Raw genomic sequence first — 20,359 nt, forward strand, 5'->3', positions numbered from 1 at the left:
GGATGACCTTAACTATTTGAATGTAGAAGATGAGAATATTAAGACCTTAGCACCACATCACCTTACAATCTGATGAAATGACCACTCCCTGGTGTGTTAAGGGAAAGCTTTTATTATAGGAAGAAAAAGAGAAGAGGCATCTTGAAGAGTCCAGAGTAAGGGTGGTGGGGGAGAATAGTAGACTGGATATGGCCAGAAGACTAGACATGGCCAGGGCTATCTGTGCAAGAGGGGAGATATCAGGGAATAGAGAACAGAGAAAACCTAGTGAGAGAAGTGGGAATGGGGTCATGGGAGAGACACAGAGAGAGATAGAGACAAATAGAGAATATTGAGAATAGCAGGGTTATAAGGAGAGTGAGTCTCTGTGGCTGTGGAGAGTTGCAAAGGCCTACGATGCTTGCATGAACTTTGTGTATCAGGTACTTGTGTTATTGAGAGAGCCTGGAGGCCACCATGTGCCTTGACATGCTAATAGTCACCATATGTCCCTTCTGCCAGAGGTAAGGAGGATGACTCCATTTGGCAGATGGGAGCCGACTTCACAAGTTCCTGAGGAATGCTGGCTTTTCTCTAACCACCAAAACCCCTCTGATAGTTCAGATTTAGCTCATTTCTGGGTATTTGGACTGCTTTTTGGGGGTTGCAGAATTGGAATTTCCTTTGGACCTAACATTACCCACCTGCTGTCTTTGTTTCTATATCCTCATTGCCTTAAAGTAATTTTCTTTCAAGAATTGACCAATTCTCCCAGAAGTTATAAACTCCTGCCTTCTGTGCCTATCATCCAAGAAAAACTTTCTCTCAGCTTCAGTTCAGAAAATCACAGGGCACTGATTTAATTGTCATGAGTGATGTCTCATGTCTATTCCCTAAACCAACTACTATTGCTAACAGTAAGGACAGTTCGTAGGCTCTAAAGCCGTGGTGGAGGGGGCGAGTGGATGGGCTGTTCCTGAGAAATGGGAGAGGTACTGGATTAATAGAGCGGTGTTTATCACAATTTGGGGCTTTGAAAAGATCTGTTCGTCTTCTGTATAAACCGTTCATCTGGATCTGCATTCCTAAAGACTCTTCCACCAAGCTTTCTTGCCTGGCTATCTGTCCTGGCCAAGGACCACATTATTACTACCCACACACCATGCTCTGCTCTGAGTAGCAAAACAAAGTCAGTGATCCACAAAGGCCCAATAAGCAGTAATTCCCCAGTTAGACAAGCAGTCAAAGAAACCTATCAACTGGCTATGTAAATAATCAAAATATTTCTACACATAGACTCAGGATTAGAGAAAACAGGGTTGTAGATCTACTTACTATGGTGTAAATGATTAAAAAAAAAATGTTGTGATGCTGGAGAGATGGCTTAGCAGTTAAGAGCACCGACTGCTCTTCCAGAGGTCCTGAGTTCAATTCCCAGCAACCACATGGTGGCTCACAGTTATCTGTAATGGATGCCTTCTTCTGGTGTGTCTGAAGACAGCTACAGTGTACTCACATACATAAAATAGATAATTTTTTAAAAAAACAGTGTGTAACTGAATCCACAAGCTTTGTGTTGTGGGAAGTGGGGCCTTTGGAGGTAATTGAGACCAAGGAGTATTGAGAGTAATGGCTGCATGCAGAATTAGTTTAGTGCTTTTTAAGAAGGGAAGAGAGGCCTGACTGAGCTGGGATACATAATGGAGTATTTACTGGGAAACCCTTACCAGGTACATGCCAGCACCATGATTTGGAACTTCCTAAGCCTCCTGAACTGTAAGAAATACTTTTGTAAAAAATAAATTATCCAGTACGTTATGTGGTCATAGCAACAACAAATGGACATCACATTTTGACTAAAAGATGAGCACCTTTCTTATACTCAATATCTTTGGATATTGAGAGGATCACTTAGATAGAAAGAATAAAAGGGTATTTCTTCTAGTCTGCCACAAGACACATGGAGAACTTATATGAATAACCAACGGGAAGCTCTAGAATATCTACCTAGAGAAAGTGCTTGGAAGAAAGGAATTGTTCTATTTTCCCAAGAAACTGGAGTTAGAGGGGCCACTCACAGGACTGACTGCTCTATTGCAAAACTGGTTTGGTGCCCTTGTTCTCTTCTGTTTACACCCCTGTGGCAGTTCAATTTACACCACTTCCGACACAGACGGGTTGGCCATTGTTCAATCAGCTATTGTTTAAAGTGTGTAAATCACAACCCTAACTCTGACCTAGTGTCATCTCTGTGAGCTCAATCATCAAATCCAAATGACACTACTGCTATCTATTCCACAGGATTTTATAAGGATGGAGGGTGTGTGTGAAGGTAGTCTTTGTACACCTGGCACACATGCTGTCCTCACTGGCATCCCTCTGCCCATATCAGTCTCAACCAGAGCATGGAGTCTATTAGAAACTATTCAACCATTGGCATGAAACATTAAATGACAAAAAAAACTTAAATTAGCTTTGCATAAGTCCCAGCATGGGATACTTCTGCTAGGAATTAGGCATTTCTATGTCCCAAACCACAAAATTCCACACTTCCATTTTAATATGTGGTCAATAGGAGTTATTTTGTTGTTGCTGGTGTGTTTTTATCTTGTTTTTGGCCTTGGATAACAACACCAGCTGATGATCTAAGCTCACCAAACCTTGGTTGCTGCTTCTAATGTGTTTCAAGTTTCCCTCAGCAGGAAGTGGGGGAAGACTGTTTGTTTTCTGGTTGGAGTAAAATTTGAAACTTGGTTTTCTCTGCTTGGAGATTAGTCTCTACACTGTCATTTCCTGGATCCATCTCCCTCCATGTCTTTCCCTTGTCCACAGATGACCCATTTCAAACCCATGGGTACCCTGAGGCTCAGCCTCTCCATGGTTTTGGCAGAGAACTCTGAGTTTAGACAGGTCAGGATGAGTATATTGAAGATTTGGGGTGATAGCAGCAGCGGTGTGACAGGTCAGTCCTTTTCTGTTTTAGTGTATAGGAAACAGCCCTCTGTAGGAATTGAGCAGATCCGAATTCTTTACCTAGAGCTTGTGTCTGCTTCTTTAGAAGGAATCTGGACAGCATTTGTTTGCACCTGAGTTAAATACCCCCAAGAGAAACTGACAGAAAAGGCTTGAAGAAAAAAAGGGAGGACAAAGCAAGGGAAGACAGGAGTCAAGGGGAGACAGATGACACTTTGAGAATGTATCCTATATATCTGCAAAAAGCTGGTGTCTGTTAGGTCTCAAACCAGGACAAAATGCTAAGGTACTTATTTGCCATATCAAAGCTGTTATGGTTTCTCCCAAATCCCTCAGGTCCTAACCTGTTGCGGTGTCCCTCCCTAGCTGGCATCCCTGCCTCCGATCCTAAACTTTCCTAGGCCAGGGAGTGGAGCTGCTCTTCCCACTGCTTTTCCTTATATACTCAGCCACCTTGAAACATCTAGTCGCTTGTCCCAGGATGACCCTCTTAGCCTGGCGTTCCTCTTTGCTCTCCCTCCCCATCTCATCCTCACAATGGCCCAACTCTAATCACGGCATGTTTACATCTGAACTCCCCCAGAATTTCCTCTACTTCTGCCTGTTTCCTCACTATACACACACACATACATACGATACACACACATACATTACACCACATACATACATATGTACATGTTATTGTGTTTTTATTTATACATAATAATATAACATAGGTGTGTTGGTGTGTGTTGTTGTGTGTGTGTGTTGTGTACGTAACAAACCAAAAACCTCAACCTTTTACTTGAGCACCATCTCCTCCGTTTATTTCTTTCTTGCTTCTTTTTTAATTGAGTGTCTTCTGGACTGCATACTTTGGATCATCAGAAGTAGAAAGCTGATAGTTGCATTTGACAAATGGATAAGGGCCAGGGATATCTGGGCAGAGTGCTGGCTGTGTTTCGAGACTCCAACACTCTTCACTGGAGAAGCATGTATTTTTTTTTTTTCCCTCCGTCTTCAAACAAAGGACTTATTTCCTGATCCATCACTTTCCATCTCTCTAGGCTACTATCTTGTAGAGCTAAAATATCTCTTAGTGGCTTCCACTCATTGGTTCTACACTGTCACCAGAATCAACAGCTGATGATATTAAGCAGCTGTCATAAACCAGGAATACACCAAATGTTACTGTCCTGCTTCATCTTTACAAGCATAGTACAAGGGCCAAGGATTACTTCCCTGCTGGTGTTTTTCCTTGGGCTTTAGTATTCTAACCAGCTGAGAAGTTCCCTCGATTCTGAACTCCGTTCCTCCATCTAGTTAAGATAAGTTTGTGAATATCAATACACGTTGCTTATAATGACTCTGAGGACAGTTTTCTTCTAATCTACAAGTTGATGGTCCCTGCCTCCCGGTTGGGCTACCGTTACCCATCGCTGCCTCTTGTGCCAGTTGCATTTTCTCAGTGTTCTAAAAGTGGCCCCCATCTCTTCACTACTCCCACTGTCACCTGCAATCAAGGGAAGTTCAACAATCTGACTCTATATCAGAACTAGGATCAACTGATTGATTGATTGATTGATTTTTCTCCTATTTCCAGCTTTCCTCTCAATACTGGGGATTGAACCTAGGTCATGTGCGAGTGTGTAAGCGCTCTTCCACTGAGCTCTGTCCCTAAGGTCACACTTTTATTCCCCACATTTTACTCCCCCCCCCCCCAAGTTTCATGACCTATTCTGTAGCCCAGTTGGCCTTGAATTTCCATCCTCCTGCCTCAGCATCCAAGTAACTGGAATCATTCGCCTGTGCCCCTTACTCCTGGCCTTTATACCAGTCTTTTCTATCATGCTCCATCTTGAGACAGAAGGATCTGTCATTCTTTCTGGTTTGGCAGCTTTCCAAATATTCTGGTAGCAAGATAGGCTCCCAGTTATCACCAGCAGTTGCATCTTGCAATCGGAAGGCCTCCATTTTTGACTACTTTACAGAGATGTAATTTGGTGACATAAAAGACTCAAAGGGAAATCCTGGCCCTCCTACTTAGACCAATGACTTCATCCTCAGTCCCTCAGTTTCTATGTCTAAAACTGGCATGTTACTTTACTCTCACTACCTTAGACAACCAATCAGTGGAACACACTGATATCTAGATAAGGGCCTAGGTTCCTTTTTACTTCATCTCGATTCTTTTAAAAATTCTTACCCTGAAGTTAATTCTGTTCAGAAAGCAGTGTATAAAAAAACTTAACAAAAAAATTTCCTACTTTCCTCAGTAGGAATCCAGACAGCTCTTACTGATAGTTAACATCAGTTCCTTGGGTTGGCTGTTTTTAGGGACACCGGTCTCCATATTAGCCTTGGCTGGTCCCTCCTGCCTTGGCCTCCCAAATTTTTGGAATTACAAGTGAATGCCACTGTGTCTAGCAGGGCTCCTATTATTTTTTGGTTGATACGGACCTCACAGTGCAGCCCTAGCTGTCTTGGAGCTCACTATGTAGCCAGACTGACCCCAAATGTGCAGAGATCCTCTTGCCTCTGTCTCCTGCATGCTGGGACTAAAGGCATGCACCACCATGCCCTGCAAATATAAAACTCTTAGCAATTTGCAAAGAACTACACACAACACATCTCTGTGAGTTCATGGCCAGTCTGGTCTACAAAGCAAATTCAAAGCTAGCAGGAAACATATGGTAAGACACTGTCTCTAACAATAAACAACAAAAAAAGGCTGTACATATATTTCATTTCACTTAGAAACACTGTGCTTATTTTTTTTTTTTTTCAAATGAAACTAAGGTTAAATTTTAGCCTACAGCCACAAATTCAGTTGGTACAATTTAGAGCATGATTATATCATATGGTAGGGACACAGCAACACAAACAGTGCCCTTTTTAAGGATAAAAAATCTATTTAGAATTTTAAAAACAAGGTGTGGGCTACTGGATTGTGCAGAACACTTTGACTTGGCAGTCAAAGAGCTGGGTCCTAGTCCTCCCCCTCTTGGTAAACTGTACAGATGAACTTGGGCAAGTCGTATCTCCTCTTGGTTTTAATTTTGCCATTCATAAACAGTGAGTGATAAACATACAGGGTTTGTTGTGCTAAAACCATACAATGAAAGCAGAGATCTCTGCTTGGCGTCTAACACATACTAGAGACTCTATAAATATTTGTGTACATTTTTCCCTGCTCCTCATTTTTCTTATGTTTGTGGGACCAGAACTTATGAAGTACAAAACTGAGAGTATGGGCTAGACCAGAGGCTCCCCGAGCATGGATCCCAGCTGAATAATGTCAGCATCGCCTGGGCACTTGCTAGAAAAAGCCTTGGGCCCCACCCCAAACCCAAAGGCAGTCTTCGGTTTCATCAAGTTACAATAGCTAGCTTCAAAATGCTCTTCATCAACCCCCACTTCCTGGAATTCACACTCTTGTGTAGTCCTGCCCTGGGTGTACCATGATTGCCTTCTCTGCCCAGTAAAACACACCAGAATTTATGAAATATCATTTCCAAAATGAGATTACGACATACAGCATGGCTCCATCATGTTCTCGATAGCTCTGTCACCAGCTTCGGAAAGGAAGTGTGGGCTGGGGGGAGGGGGGGAGCTCTTGGAATTTTGGCAGCTTTACCATGAGGTAAGGAACAGAGCTCATGCCCAGCTTGCACAGTACACATGTTCTGTGTTCAAAACTGAGGCTGCAGTAAAGTTGTGTGACCTTGAATTCATTCCATGTTTGACTCTGGATTAATTTTGTCACGGCACATTCAGAAATCTGTCACTATTGCCAAATATTTTATTATTGCCCACTTCACTTACACTACCCCAACTGGGGCTAGGACTTACATTAAGAGTTGTACATTATTACATTAAAATAAGATTCCGCATTGGTGTTGTAAATGAAGATCAGAGAGACTGATGTACTTGGGAGGGGGAGTGACCTGGCTCACCAGGTAAAGGCACAAACTACAGCCTGACGACCTGAGTTCGATCCCTGGAACCTACTTGGTGGAAGGAGAGAACCAACTTCTGAGATGTTCTCTGCCTTGACAGGTGCACACCATACCCAACCCAAACACACACAATAAATAATTGTAAAAGACTTTGCAGTATGAATTGCAATGTTTTTGCTGTACATACAAACTTTTCTGTTCTTATAAAAACATAATGGCTTAAGTATGCAAAAAAACTTTTATTTCTCTAGCTTCATTTGTTTCAACGTATATCAAAATCAAGTAAGTATATCTTTGGATTATAGTGGGCTAAAATATTTGATTATAAAAATCATGATTTGAGTTTCAGACTTGAGTTTTAAAATAATTTAAAAATCTAGAATGATTTTGGGCTTGGGATTAGACAAACTCCAGTAATGTCTGAAAATGGCTCCTACATGCACTACTCACACTTGTACTACGCATTTATGTAAAGTATAGTTGATTATAATTATGTTACTATGTCCTGCAGTATCAAATAGACCAGAACAGGAAAGAGTGCAGTCCCTGAGGGTTTTAGTGTGCCGGGAAGCTTGCCCTTCGCTAGTGAGAAGGGGCTGGGAGGACCAGAGCCATGGAAAACTGGCACTGTGCTCTCAGTAACAGACATTTTGAAAAGACAGGGTGGAAAAAGTAGGGGAGGAAGACAGGCAAATTTTGACTATAGCAGGAGGGAGGGGAAATACCAGGAACACTCTCTTCCTGTCTCTCCACCAAAGTGAAACAAGACATCATTTTTTTTAAGCCCTCAGGCTGAGGCAGTGGCTTAGTGGTTCCTAACTTTCCCTGCACCTTCTGGGAATCCAGAGCAAGCATCTTGGGACTATGTGTTGAAACCTGAACACCTCTAGACCGCAGGGGAGAAACTGAATCAGAACCTTCAAGTAGTCTGTGAGGCAGAAACCTGGCCGGAACCAGTCTGCAGGGGGAACAGAGAGAGAGAGAGACACAGGATGCATAGTAGCCAGTGTGATGTCTGGAAGGACCACTGGGATATGACCAGCATTTGATATCCAAACACTGACAGACTGCAGAGGTGTATCTAGCATCTGTAACCGGACAGACAGCCCACTGACTCCTCAGTGACTGGCATCTGGGAGCCTAAGAGAAAACAGTTCAAGTGAATGTTGGAGCCCAGATCAGACAGCGGCCATCCAGCTCCCTCTTCTGCTCACTCACTCCCCCTTTGTTAATAGCATGGACACTTCAGCAGGCTAGCCTTGTCCTTTTTTAAAATATTCTTTTATTTTTTGAATTTTAAAAATACTGTAAAGAATTTACTTACCTATTTGTGTATGTGTATTGTGTATTTGAGTGTCTACACGTGGATATTGTGGATGCACCTACCTACATTCATCAGTGGTCATCCTGATACCAAAGCCGGATAGTGACACAACAAAGAAAAAAAAATTATACACAACTCTCCCCAGCAAACACGCAGAGATTCCCAGTAAAATACTTGTAAAACAAGCATTTGTTCTATTCTAAAGATCACTTATCTTACATAAAAACATCACTCATCACACTCAGGTTGCCTTCAACCCACAGATGCAGGAATCGTTCAACACTTGCAAACCAATAAAGGCAATACATCACTTATACTGACCCACGAACTGAAATCACATGACCATATAGTATATGTAGAAGGGGCTTCTGACAATTGTCACCATACATTCTTAGTAAAAGCTCTGGGGAGACTAGAACACATCCCAACACGACAAATGCCACATATCAATATAACAAATGTACATATGGCAAAGCTAAAGCCATTGTTGCACAGCCAGGGAAAACTCAAACCATTTCCACTAAAATCAGGAGCAAGATGAGGGGCTCCACCATCTCCCCTGTTACTCAAGATGTATTAAAATCTTAGCTAGAGAAAGAAAATAAAAGAAACCAATAAAAGAAAAGAAAGAAGTTAATGTATCTTCATTTATAAATTATATGATTCTATATAGAAGAGACCCTAAATTTTCTAACCAGAAAACTCTTAGCTGCAAAACACTTGCAGCAAAGCAGATGATAGAAAACTTACATGAGAAATATCAGCTTGGTTGTAGCTCAGGTAACAGCTTGGGTGGTTGTAGCTCCAGTGATAGAATGCTGCCCAGGACTCACACAGCCCTGGGTTCAGTCTCCAGCACTAGATTAAAGCAGATACAGTGGTGTACCTGTAATCCTGGCTCACAGGAAGTAAAGGCTCTCAAGAAAATCAGAAGATAACGGTCACCCTCAGTTATACAGTGAATTTGCCTCCACTATGGGTAACATGAGATGCTGTTTCAAATTATCATTTAAAAAAAATCAATGGTTTTCCCATATAGCAAAAACAAACATGGTAAAAGAGAAATTGGAAAAACATCACATTCATAATTGCCTAAACAAAAAGACAAAGAAAACAAGTAAACCGCCTTGGAACACATGTAACCAAAATAATGAAATGCATCTAGAATTTAAAATTTTAAACACCAAAGAAAGAAACTGAGGAAGACACTAGACAAGAGACAGATGTCCCATGCTCATTGATTGGAAGAATTAATATCTTGGAAGTAGATATACTACCAAAAGCATTGTACAATTTCAGTGCAATTTCCATCAAAATTCCAACACCATTCTTCATATAAATAGGGAAAAAAGCCTAGCATGGAAGTATAAAAGATCCTGAATAGCCAAAGCAATACTGAGCAAAAAGATTGCTTCTGGTGGTATCACTATGCCTGATCTCAAAAATATACTGCAGAGACATTATAACAAACATACACCATAGAGCACTGAACAGAACAGAGGACCCAGATGTAAATCCACACAATTGTAACCACTATTTCTAAAACAAAGATATCAAAAAGATACAGTGGATAAAATACAATTTTCTCAGTCAATGCTGTGGAGGAAAGCGGGTATGTATACATAGGTCAAATACCTCAACACAAGACCTGAAACTGAGTCTGTTGGAGGGGAAAGTAAGGAAACACTCCAAGATACAGATGTAGGTAAAGATTCCCAGACTAGGATGAACAATACAAGCACCTCATGGATCCAACTGGAAATCACAGAGTAAATAGCTGCCAACAGCAAAGGAAACAGCTAATTGATTAGGAGAGAGCCTCAAGAGTGGAAGAAAACAATATTTAGCCATGTTTTGATTTAAATGTGAAATATTCCCCATAGGCTTCCATGTTTGAAACACTTGCTCCTGATGTTTGCAAGGGTTATAGGAGGAGGAGCCTTTCCAGAGGAAATATATCACTGGGGGCGGGGCCTTCAGGTCTGGTAGCCCAGCCCCACTTCCTGTTCCTTTTTCCCCATTTGTTGAGTGTGGCTACAGTGTGATGGGCTAGCCTCCTGCTCCCACCACCGTGCCTTCCATACCCGGTGCCAGGATGGACTGTATCGTTCTTGACTGTAAGCCAAACTAAACCATCTCCCTTAAGATGCTATTGTCAGGGCATTTTATCACTGCAACAGGAAATAACTAAGATGTTGTCCATCTAACAGAGGATTACTCTCCCAAATAAATAAGGAACAACAACAACAACAAAAACCTGAACAGAAAAATCTGACAATTGAATCAATAATGGAGCAGATGAAATTAACAGATGGTTCTCAAAAGGTTAAGAATGAATGACCAGTATACATTAAAGAAGGTTCAATCTCACTAGTCATCAACATCATTACAAATCATCATCATCATCATCATCACCATCATCATCATCATCATCATCATCACCATCATCATCATCACAAGTCCTGCTGAGGATGTAGATATAAAGGACCCTTTGTACATTAATGGAGAAAATATTAAGAATTCTGTCCAGCCTCTAAAAACATCAATATAGGGGTTTCTCACAAAACTAAAATGAGATCTACTATAAGATTCATGGGGGGGGGGGGGGTGGAGAGATGGCTCAGTGGTTAAGAGCACTGACTGTTCTTCCAGAGGTCCTGAGTTCAACTCCCAGCAACCACATGGTGGCTCACAACCATCCGTAATAAGATCTGATGCCTTCTTCAGGTGTGTCTGAAGACAGCCAAGGTGCACTCACATAAATAAAATAAATCTTTAAAAAAGGCTTTTATGCTCTCCTTTTCCGGCTGGAACCATGGAGGCTGTTCCAGAGAAGAAGAAGAAAGTTGCTGGTACACCAGAAACCCTTAAGAAAAAGGTTCCCGCTGTGCCAAAAACTCTTAAGAAAAAGGTTCCTGCTGTGCCAGAAACCCTTAAGAAAAAGCAAAGGAATTTCGCAGAGATGAAGGTGAAACGCCTGAGGAAGACGTTTGCCCTGAAGACACTTCGAAAGGCAAGGAGGAAGCTCATCTATGAGAAGGCAAAGCACTACCACAAGGAGTACAGGCAGATGTACCGGACTGAGATTCGCATGGCCAGGATGACAAGGAAAGCTGGCAACTTCTATGTGCCCGCAGAACCAAAACTGGTGTTTGTCATCAGAATCTGAGGTATCAGTGGAGTAAGCCCAAAGGTCCGCAAGGTGTTGCAGCTTCTTCGCCTTCGACAGATCTTCAATGGCACCTTTGTTAAGCTCAACAAGGCTTCAATTAACATGCTGAAGATTGTGGAACCGTACATTGCATGAGGGTACCCCAACCTGAAGTCCGTCAACGAGCTGATCTACAAGTGGGGCTATGGCAGAATCAATAAGAAGCGGATCGCCCTGACAGACAATTCCTTGATCGCTTGGTCTCTTGGTAAATTTGGCATCATCTGCATGGAGGATCTAATTCATGAGATCTATACAGTTGGGAAACACTTCAAGGAAGCAAATAACTTCCTGTGGCCTTTCAAATTATCTTCCCCACAAGGTGGAATGAAGAAAAAGACAACTCACTTTGTAGAAGGTGGAGATGCTGGCAACAGGGAAGATCAGATAAACAGGCTTATTAGACGGATGAACTAAGGTGTCGCCCCTGGTATTTTTGTAATCTGGTCAGTTAATAAACAGTCACAGCTTGGGAAAAAAAAAAAAAAAAAAAAAAAAAAGCTTTTTACAGAAAAAAAAAAAGATTCATCATACCAACTTGCTGGATGTACCTGCCGTCTCTAAGCCAATATATGGCAGAAATACCTGCACATCCCTGTTTATGGTGACACTTAGATCACCATAACTCAGTTATGGAACCAGCCTAGGCGCGCATTGACAGAGGAATGAATAAAGAAAGCACACTATTAATATAAACACAGTAGATTATTAAAGAAGAGTGTTGTTGTTTACAGGAAATGGATGTAACTGGAGAACATCATATTAAACACAAGTCAATCTTAGACAAATACTAGGTATGTTCTATAATGTGTGACTCCTAGATTTTGTGCAGATACAGAAAATCATGTATGCATATATGACATTGAAAGAATATCTGAAACTAGCTAGGGGGACAAAAAGAACTAACAGGGTGGGATAAATACAAAAGAAAGTAGAGGTCTATGATATATATTCAACATGTATTATACACTTATATATAAAAATACCATGTATAGTGCACATATTCAGTCATCTTTAAAGTTTTTTAAATTAATTGTGTCTGTCCATGTGAGTGCAGTTCCCATGGAGTCCAGTAGAGGGAGTGGATTCCCTAAAGCGGGAATTAAAGGTGAATCTGAGCTGCTGGACATGGGTCCAAACTTAGGACCTCTGCAAGAGGAGCAAGTTCAGCCATCTCTCTAGTCCATATTTTATTTATTTTTTAAAAACGAAGTTGGCCTTCCATATCTACAGGCTACACATCTATAGATGTATCCAACCAAGAACTAAAATACTTTCTCAGAAAAATGTTGCATGTGTACTGAAAAGGCTCAGACTTTGCTGCTTGCAAGTGACCCAGGGACACACCCACACACACCGTGCTACACTGCAGTGGGTATTAAAAAGAATCTAGAGGTTATTTAAAGTACCAGTGGGGATATCAGCAAGAGATGTGCATGTCCCATGACATTTTATATAGAGGACCTTACAAGCTGTAGACTTGAGTATAATGGGGGAGGGGAGGTTTCCTGGATCCCTTCCCCCACAGGTGTCTGTATTGCTTGGTAACCTTAAGGTCAGAATTAACAAAGCTTTGGCTCAGGAATCTGCTGTGCTGGACTGTTTAGGGACTGCTGATATCACAGGAAAATGAGGGCAAGTCAAGGGGCCTTTTGTGAGCCCAATTTCCACATGACACCTGTGCTGTTATATTCTTAGCCTAAACTGAACCCAAGTTGGAGTTAATGTGAACCCTGATCCATTGGCAAGTAAGTTTATAGGCAGCTACAAGGTAAATGACAGATGTTGGAGTGATGCCATGTGTTTTAGGGGGTTGACATCATAGAGACTAAACATCTCGGCCTCAGGCACACTGTCCTTGGTACCCTCCCAGCATCCAATTTCATTATACAATAGAGAGTCCTGAGCCAGTGTGTACCAGTGTCCACAGAAACAGAAGGAGACAGGGAGTGGACAGGGCGGGTGCTCGTTGGTACATCAGAAACAAAAGGTGATGGGCTGCCCTGAGAGGCCAGACTTTCAAACTGTGCTTGGAGCTTTGCACACTCCCCCTGCTGGTCTCCTCTTCTGGCAGCTCCAGCCCCAGAATACAGTTCCTTCTTGAGTATCACGAACAAACCAAAACTATGCCCATGAGTGCAAATGACTCCCTTCCCTTCAGAAGCAATTAAAGATTTAAATAAGTGATTACTCCAGAAAGCAGATAATTCATCCCACCTCGCACTCGCTACCTGCCTCACTGCTGTGCCCCTTCGGTGCCTTAGCTGTTCGCCACCACAACACTATTGTTTGGGAAAATATGCCCATCTGGTTCCATGACTGTTGAAACTTGCCTGTGACATGATGAGCCATTTGCGGGGGTGCCACCGCTGAGGGAATTAGTCGCTATTAAAATCATGTTCAAACCAGGGCGTTGCCAAGGTGCCGACATCTGGGGAAGCTGCCCGGAGGCTTTTGGCTGTCTAACAAAGACTTGGGGATGGCAGGAGTTCTGTAGGGCTTCTAAATCATGGATGGACAATTTGAGACCAGAAGTCGCCTGGAGACCATGCCAAACCTGTGGGTTTTTAAAAGCTTTTAACACACACACACACACACACACACACACACACACACAGAGAGAGAGAGAGAGAGAGAGAGAGAGAGAGAGAGACAGAGAGAGAGACAGAGAGAGAGAAGAGAGAGAGACAGAGAGAGAGAGAGACAGAGAGACAGACAGAGAGACAGAGAGACAGAAAGAGGGAGGGAGGGAAGGAGAGAGAGAGAAAGAGAGAAAGAGAGAAAGAGAGAAAGAGAGGGAGAGAGAGAGAGAGAGAGAGAGAGAGAGAGAGAGAGAGAGAGAGAGAGAGCCTAATGTGATCAGGAAAGAGAGAAACTTCAAGACAGAGTCAGGAGGAAGAGAAGGGAGCAAGGTAAGAAAAACATGTGTCCTTGACCCATTTTTTCCTTTTCTCCTGTGCACAACTGTTAAGAAACACCTAAATAGCATTTAATACACAAAGTAGCATGTTCTCGCTTGTGACTAAAGTTGTAAATGTCCTAAAGTCAGACAAGTGGATGGCAGAGTGACGTGTGTACCACATCCCTACACCAGACATGTCTACACTCTTCATTTGAGTCAAGTCTGGATTGGCCTGGCAGAGGCGACTGGCTGGAGACATGAACAGTGTGTTTGCTGACAGCCTCAAGTCCCTCTGGTTTTCATTTGGGATGCCCCAGGACACTGGTCCTCAGCCACAGACTGGTGCTGCCAGTGGTTTCTGTCCCAGGCCAATGGGTAAGCTCCCCTGCCATTCCATTCTCCATCCCACCCAGTTCCTCATCTCCAGATGGGAGAGGAGCTAGAGCTGTAAAGTTAAGGGGGGAGGGAGCATGAGCTGGGAGTGCACAGAAGCAGGGGGCTGAGGTTGTTCAACGTGCTCCCTGGATTGGCCCCTAGACTACTGATGAACAGAGGGTTCTGTTGGGCTAGAGAGATTGTTCGGTGGTTAAGAACACTAGAGGCTCTTCTGAGGACCCAGATTCAATTCCCAGCACCCACATGATGGCTCAACTTCAATTAGAGAGAATCTGATGCTCTTCTTTGGGCTCCTCAGGCACTTGGGTACACACATGATACACAGACCTAACGCAGGCAAAACATCCATATGAATTCATTTTTAAAAAGTTTAATAACCCATATAGGCATTTGTACACTTATGTGTCTGAATGTGTGTGTGTCGGGGGGGAGGGATGTGCATACATGTGGGTGTGAAGGCCAGGGAGTAGCCCTGGGGTCATCCTCAGAACACCATGCTCTTCCTTTAAGATAAGACCTCACATTATCTAGACCTCAACAATTACACCAGACTGGCTGGCCAGGAAGGATCAGGAGTCCTCCTCTCTTGGCCTCCCCAGGTCTGGGATTCCAAGCATGCACCATCATGCCTGAGTTTTGAACATAGATTCTGGGGACTGAACTCAGATCCTCCTACTTGACCAACAAGCACGTCCTGACTGAGCTTCCAAGCCCTAGTTTTTTCTTCTTTTGGGAACTAACTTGTTTCATTTTTTTCCCCAAAGGGTCAAAAAGTCACCTGAAACCTTTGTTTAACATGATTATGGATTATGAATCCAGTTCTTGTCCAATAACTCAGTTAGGTAGGGAAGGACAAAAGAAAATAGAACTAACCACTAACCTTCATGATGTGAAAAAGCAAAGCATTTAAAAAAAATGTGTATTACAGTTTTAAAACCCTCTGTGTGTATTCACACATGTGTGGGCGTGCATGCCACGTCACACAGGCAGGGGTCAGAGGTCATCTGCAGGAGTTAGTTTTCTCCTCCCACCGTGTGATCTCGGGGATCAAGCTCAGCTCACCGGGTTTGGAGGCAGGCATGTGTGTTCACCGAGCCCTCTGGACAGACCCCGGGTATTTTTATGTGTACATTTCAAACGTCTCATTGTTAAACAGCTTCCCATCGTGTAATGTATGGCACATTGTTGATTTTTAAAAACTGATACGTAATTACTTGAAGCCTATTCAAGGAGTTGTAAATGGCAGACACACAGCTTGCACCTACTTAAGGAGGTACATCGGTATGTCTGCTTTAGGGAGTCAAACAGTTGACACTTGTTTTTGACTTCTGAAAGTTAGGTTTCGATCTCACGCAATATTTAGACTTGATGTATTGCCTTAATCTCTTACTCATTACTCAGTATTTTTTTTTCTGCAGCTGAACTAAGTCTGTAAATGGAAGGCTTTTTATTTATTTTTATTTCCTGTGAAGTAAGCGCTAAGCTTTTATCAAACAACATTTAGACAAAAGCAAACGAAAGGGAGTCTAAAATAAACTTTCAGAAAAACAAAATACCTTGTCTTTGTGTTCACAATGAGTTATGCACATGACTTTTTTTCCTTTTTGGTCTCTGTAAGATCAGAAGCTGTCAGAAAGAAATGGGGGCTGAACCATGTGATTCTCTTTATGAACACAAATTGTTACATTTATGAAAAAGAAAGTTAATATTGATTAGGGATGTGACTCGTTGCTAGAATGCTTGCCTAGGGTCCAGTCCCCGGTTTGGTATAAAACTGGGTGTAGTGATGACTGCCTGCAATTCCAGCACTGGGAAGGTAGAGGCAGGAGGATCAAAAGTTGAAGATGATTCTTGGCTACAAGTTTGAGGCCACCCTGGGCTACATGAGACCCTGTGGCAAAAGCAAAAAGTTCATGTTTTGGAACTAGACTTGAATTTATCACCTTTTCTTTGAAATACAAACTATACAAATGAGACATGGATCAAGACTAAATGAATGAGCGTTCTTGGCAAGTTCTTCCCATGACAGAAGACGAACTGAGAGAGGGCATACCTCCCCTGAGATAAGGTACCTCCCAGCATGCTTTTCATGAATGCTAGGCATTAAATTTCAGAGGAGAGAGAGAAAGGAACAGCAGAGCCCTGCTCTAGTCTGTTGGCTACCCACTTCCCTCTCCGCCCCCCCACCTCCAGGCTCCAGTGGGCTTTATGCTCATATAGGGGGAGGGCCTTGACAAGACTGGCAGCAGATGCTTCAGGGATCTTTAGATGGAGTGATCATCCTTCCCTGTTAATGTCTATGGCATATATGAACTATAATGTCCTGACGTGTACCCACCATATTATCTCTAAAGCTCCCCGTTGCCCTCTTCCCCTCTCTCTCAGAGGCAAGGTCTCTTAAGCCTAAGCTGGTTTTGAACTCACTATATAGCAGAGGTTGGCTGTGAACTCCTGATCTCCTGCCTCCATCTCCTGAGTGCTGGGGTCATCATGCTCCATCATACAGGGGAAGAGAGACATCCTGATAAATACAGCCTCACTAAAGCAGATTTCATAAGTGCTACTATTTCAAATAGGAGAAATCTCACTCCAGGGTGAAGATCTGTAATAAGTTCAGGGCAAGGGGGTGGGAACTGATGGCTGGGCGGGGATTGGCAGGTTCTCTTCTTTTGTAAGAGAAGTGCAGTTGTGGCCTCTGCTTAGATGCCAAAGAAAGCCCCCAAACCTAGAGAGCATGCTGGCCAGTAAAGACAGAAGCAGCAGAGGCTTGGACTCCATCTTTCCATGCTGCGGTTTAAGTGTGAATACTGTGGCAGGACCTTCGCTCTCATGGCTGTGTTGGGGTAACAAAGGCAAAGGGTTGATTCTTTTCCTTTCAGTTTCTGCGTGCTCAGAAGCTTCCAGAAGGAAATCGGGGTTGAACATTGAACAACCTGATTCTCATTGTGAGCACAAACAAAAAAGCTGAAAACCCATAGCTAGACCACGAGGGATGGGAAAGCTTAAACCAGTGTTTCTAACTCATCGAAGGCATGCTGCTGAACTTACATGTCCACTCCGGCTTCCCGCACCCCTTGGCAGACTCTCATTTTTCCTTCTCCTGTGCTGTTTCTCTCAAGACTTCATCATCTCTCAAGAAACCTGACCACCTGGCTGGCTTCTTCTCTCTGTCTCTCCACTCTCCCTCTCTGTCCTTTCAAGTCACACCCGTGCCCTGTCACCTCGCTGCCAAGATCTGATTAAGGCCCTTGTGTTGCTTCATCTGGACATGTGTTTAAAATCCTTACATGCCCCCAGCCCCCGAACCCTGCTGCTAGTCTCAGATTATAAGCCTGCTAGAGCAATATCACAAAAGCAGAAGCCATTTTAATTGCTCAAGGACTCTGTGTCCTTGAGCAACGGTTTCTAGCACTGGCTGCTTGTTAGAACCAATCACCTGAGGTAATTTTAAGGTCTCAGTATCACAGCTGCTCACCAAACCAATTAAACCAGTATCTCTGAGTGCAGTCAAGATGTGTGTGTGTGTGTGTGTGTGTGTGTGTTTACAACTGGCTAACTGCTGCTCAAGCCTAGGCTAGGAGCTGCAACTGCACACAGGGGGCTCTCGGCTGGGTTCTGCAGGCACAGGCTGTTCTCATGCTCTGAAGCTCCAGCAGCAGGAGACATCTCTGAGGTTCTTACACTTTCTCTGCTCTCACTTCTGTGACCTGGCACAGCCCCCTGGAACTCCCTTCCTCCTCTCGTGACCTGAACATCCTCTATCCATTGGGTGGAATAGAAAGCTAAGTCACTGGGGATCTTTTTTTTTTTAACCTACATATTTTTAAAAACTGCCAAGTAACAGACAGCTCACCATGCCCATTCCATTGTCAGCAGCCTTCCATTTAACCACCCATTGCTCCACCATCTGACAATACTCCTGGGTCCATCATTAGGTTTCTCTAGGATGTCCTATTTCACCCTGCTCTGGACCCAGGTCTGCATCTCCCTCATGGACGAGACACTCAAACATTGCTGGGCCCAGGGCCCCACACTAGCTTCCCATTCAGCCTCCTTTTCTTTCAGCTTTCCTCTGTGTTCACTACTAGGCATAGTTTCTTGGCACGGATGCATGGATGCCGCTGCTGCTAGCACATTGCTGGCACAGTGGTCCCATAGACTATGTCACTCTCCTTAAAGTTCCTACCATAGAAACAACTACAGATGCCTGCTACTTTGGATCCATTAGCGAGAGACATTTGAAAAGCTGGTCTAAGCACCACCAGGTTTCAGCAAGGTTGACATACAGAAGGTGAGAGTCACTAGACCAGAGACAGGAGACATACCGCCAACCATCCCCACCCATCCATAGCAGGCACTGCTAAGTAATCCTGGCCTCTTAACTCCAAGCTCCAGAATGCTTTCAATATATACACTCCACCCATGAGTAGCTGAGACGTATTTACCATCCTGGCGTTAAATGTCTCGCACAACCAGCTGAGTTCTTAGCATACCATAGATACATCATGAGCATTCATGACCCAAAACTGAATTGAGGTTACATTTGAAGTTTGTTACATTTCTTGGCCCAGTGCTCACCAAGCATGTGCAGGACTCTGGGATGGCTCTCTACCACTGAAGTAAAATCAACATAGCTACATTTGAATTTAGCAACAAAATGGATTCAAGGTTAGGCATCTGCATGTGAAATCGGTTAGAATTTAGAAATTCTCTGTAGATGCAGTTTTAAAAGTCAGGAAACCAATGGGTCAGAGCCCAGAACAGGTCCTAACTGATTGTCCCAGCTCTAGTTTGGACCTTATTCTGAAGCCTCTGCTGACTTCCCACTGCTCGGCCAGTAGACAGGATATTCTCATTTGCTGTGACTGTCGGGTCCTGCCCCGTCTCTCTTTCAGCCTCATATCCACGCGCCTCTCCCTGAATAACTAAAGCACTTTACACACACCCTGTCTTCTAATCTTCACCATCTAACCATGAACTTGGCTTGTTTATCCAATTTTATAGATGAGAAATTCTCACCTGATCTTCAGGGAGATTATGGGAATTAGCTGAGGTCCCAGGTCTGCCAAGTTTCCCCCATAGGCCTTTGAATCCCTTGCTGGCTGGCTCTGAGTACTGTGCGTGCCTGTGGATGAGGAATACAGTTTTGGGCTGACCCATACCCGAACCAAGCAGAATGGAACTGGCTATTGGTCCACTGGAATTTATATTGAGAGAGCCAGGGGGAGGGGGCACTAGTCATCTGGGCCACTCTCAGCCCCTTGTGTGGCACAGTGATAACAGAAGCGTGTAGTTGTGTAGTGTGTGTGTGTGTGTGACAACAGCTGACACCCTCAAGAGGAGAAAAGCCAAGCACGCTGCATTCTGACACTTCCTGCTTGCCTTTCTTTCTCACCCCACCCTCTACCTTCTGTGTTCATAGTTCTTCATGTTTTAACATCTGAAAAGAAAGAATACTGGGGGGAAGGTCTCCTTAGTAAGCCAGCCACTTTCTCAGGAGCGCTGGAATACATACAGTACAGCTGGTCTCTTCTCAGGCCCTGTCTTCAGCTGGAATTCTCACCTGTATGTGACATCTGGCTATGGCAACATAGGTCACAGGATACCCTCTGCCATCGTAGCAAACACCCTCTTCT

General features: G+C 43.4%; 1 pseudogene; it reads left to right on the plus strand.

The window, feature by feature from the left end:
• The first annotated feature begins 11,014 nt into the window (after positions 1-11,014).
• On the plus strand, positions 11,015-11,892 carry LOC117718683 (large ribosomal subunit protein uL30-like; annotated as a pseudogene).
• Positions 11,893-20,359: the final 8,467 nt, after the last annotated feature.

This window comes from Arvicanthis niloticus, chromosome 1 (assembly GCF_011762505.2).
Source record: "Arvicanthis niloticus isolate mArvNil1 chromosome 1, mArvNil1.pat.X, whole genome shotgun sequence".
In the NCBI taxonomy this organism is placed as follows: domain Eukaryota; kingdom Metazoa; phylum Chordata; class Mammalia; order Rodentia; family Muridae; genus Arvicanthis; species Arvicanthis niloticus.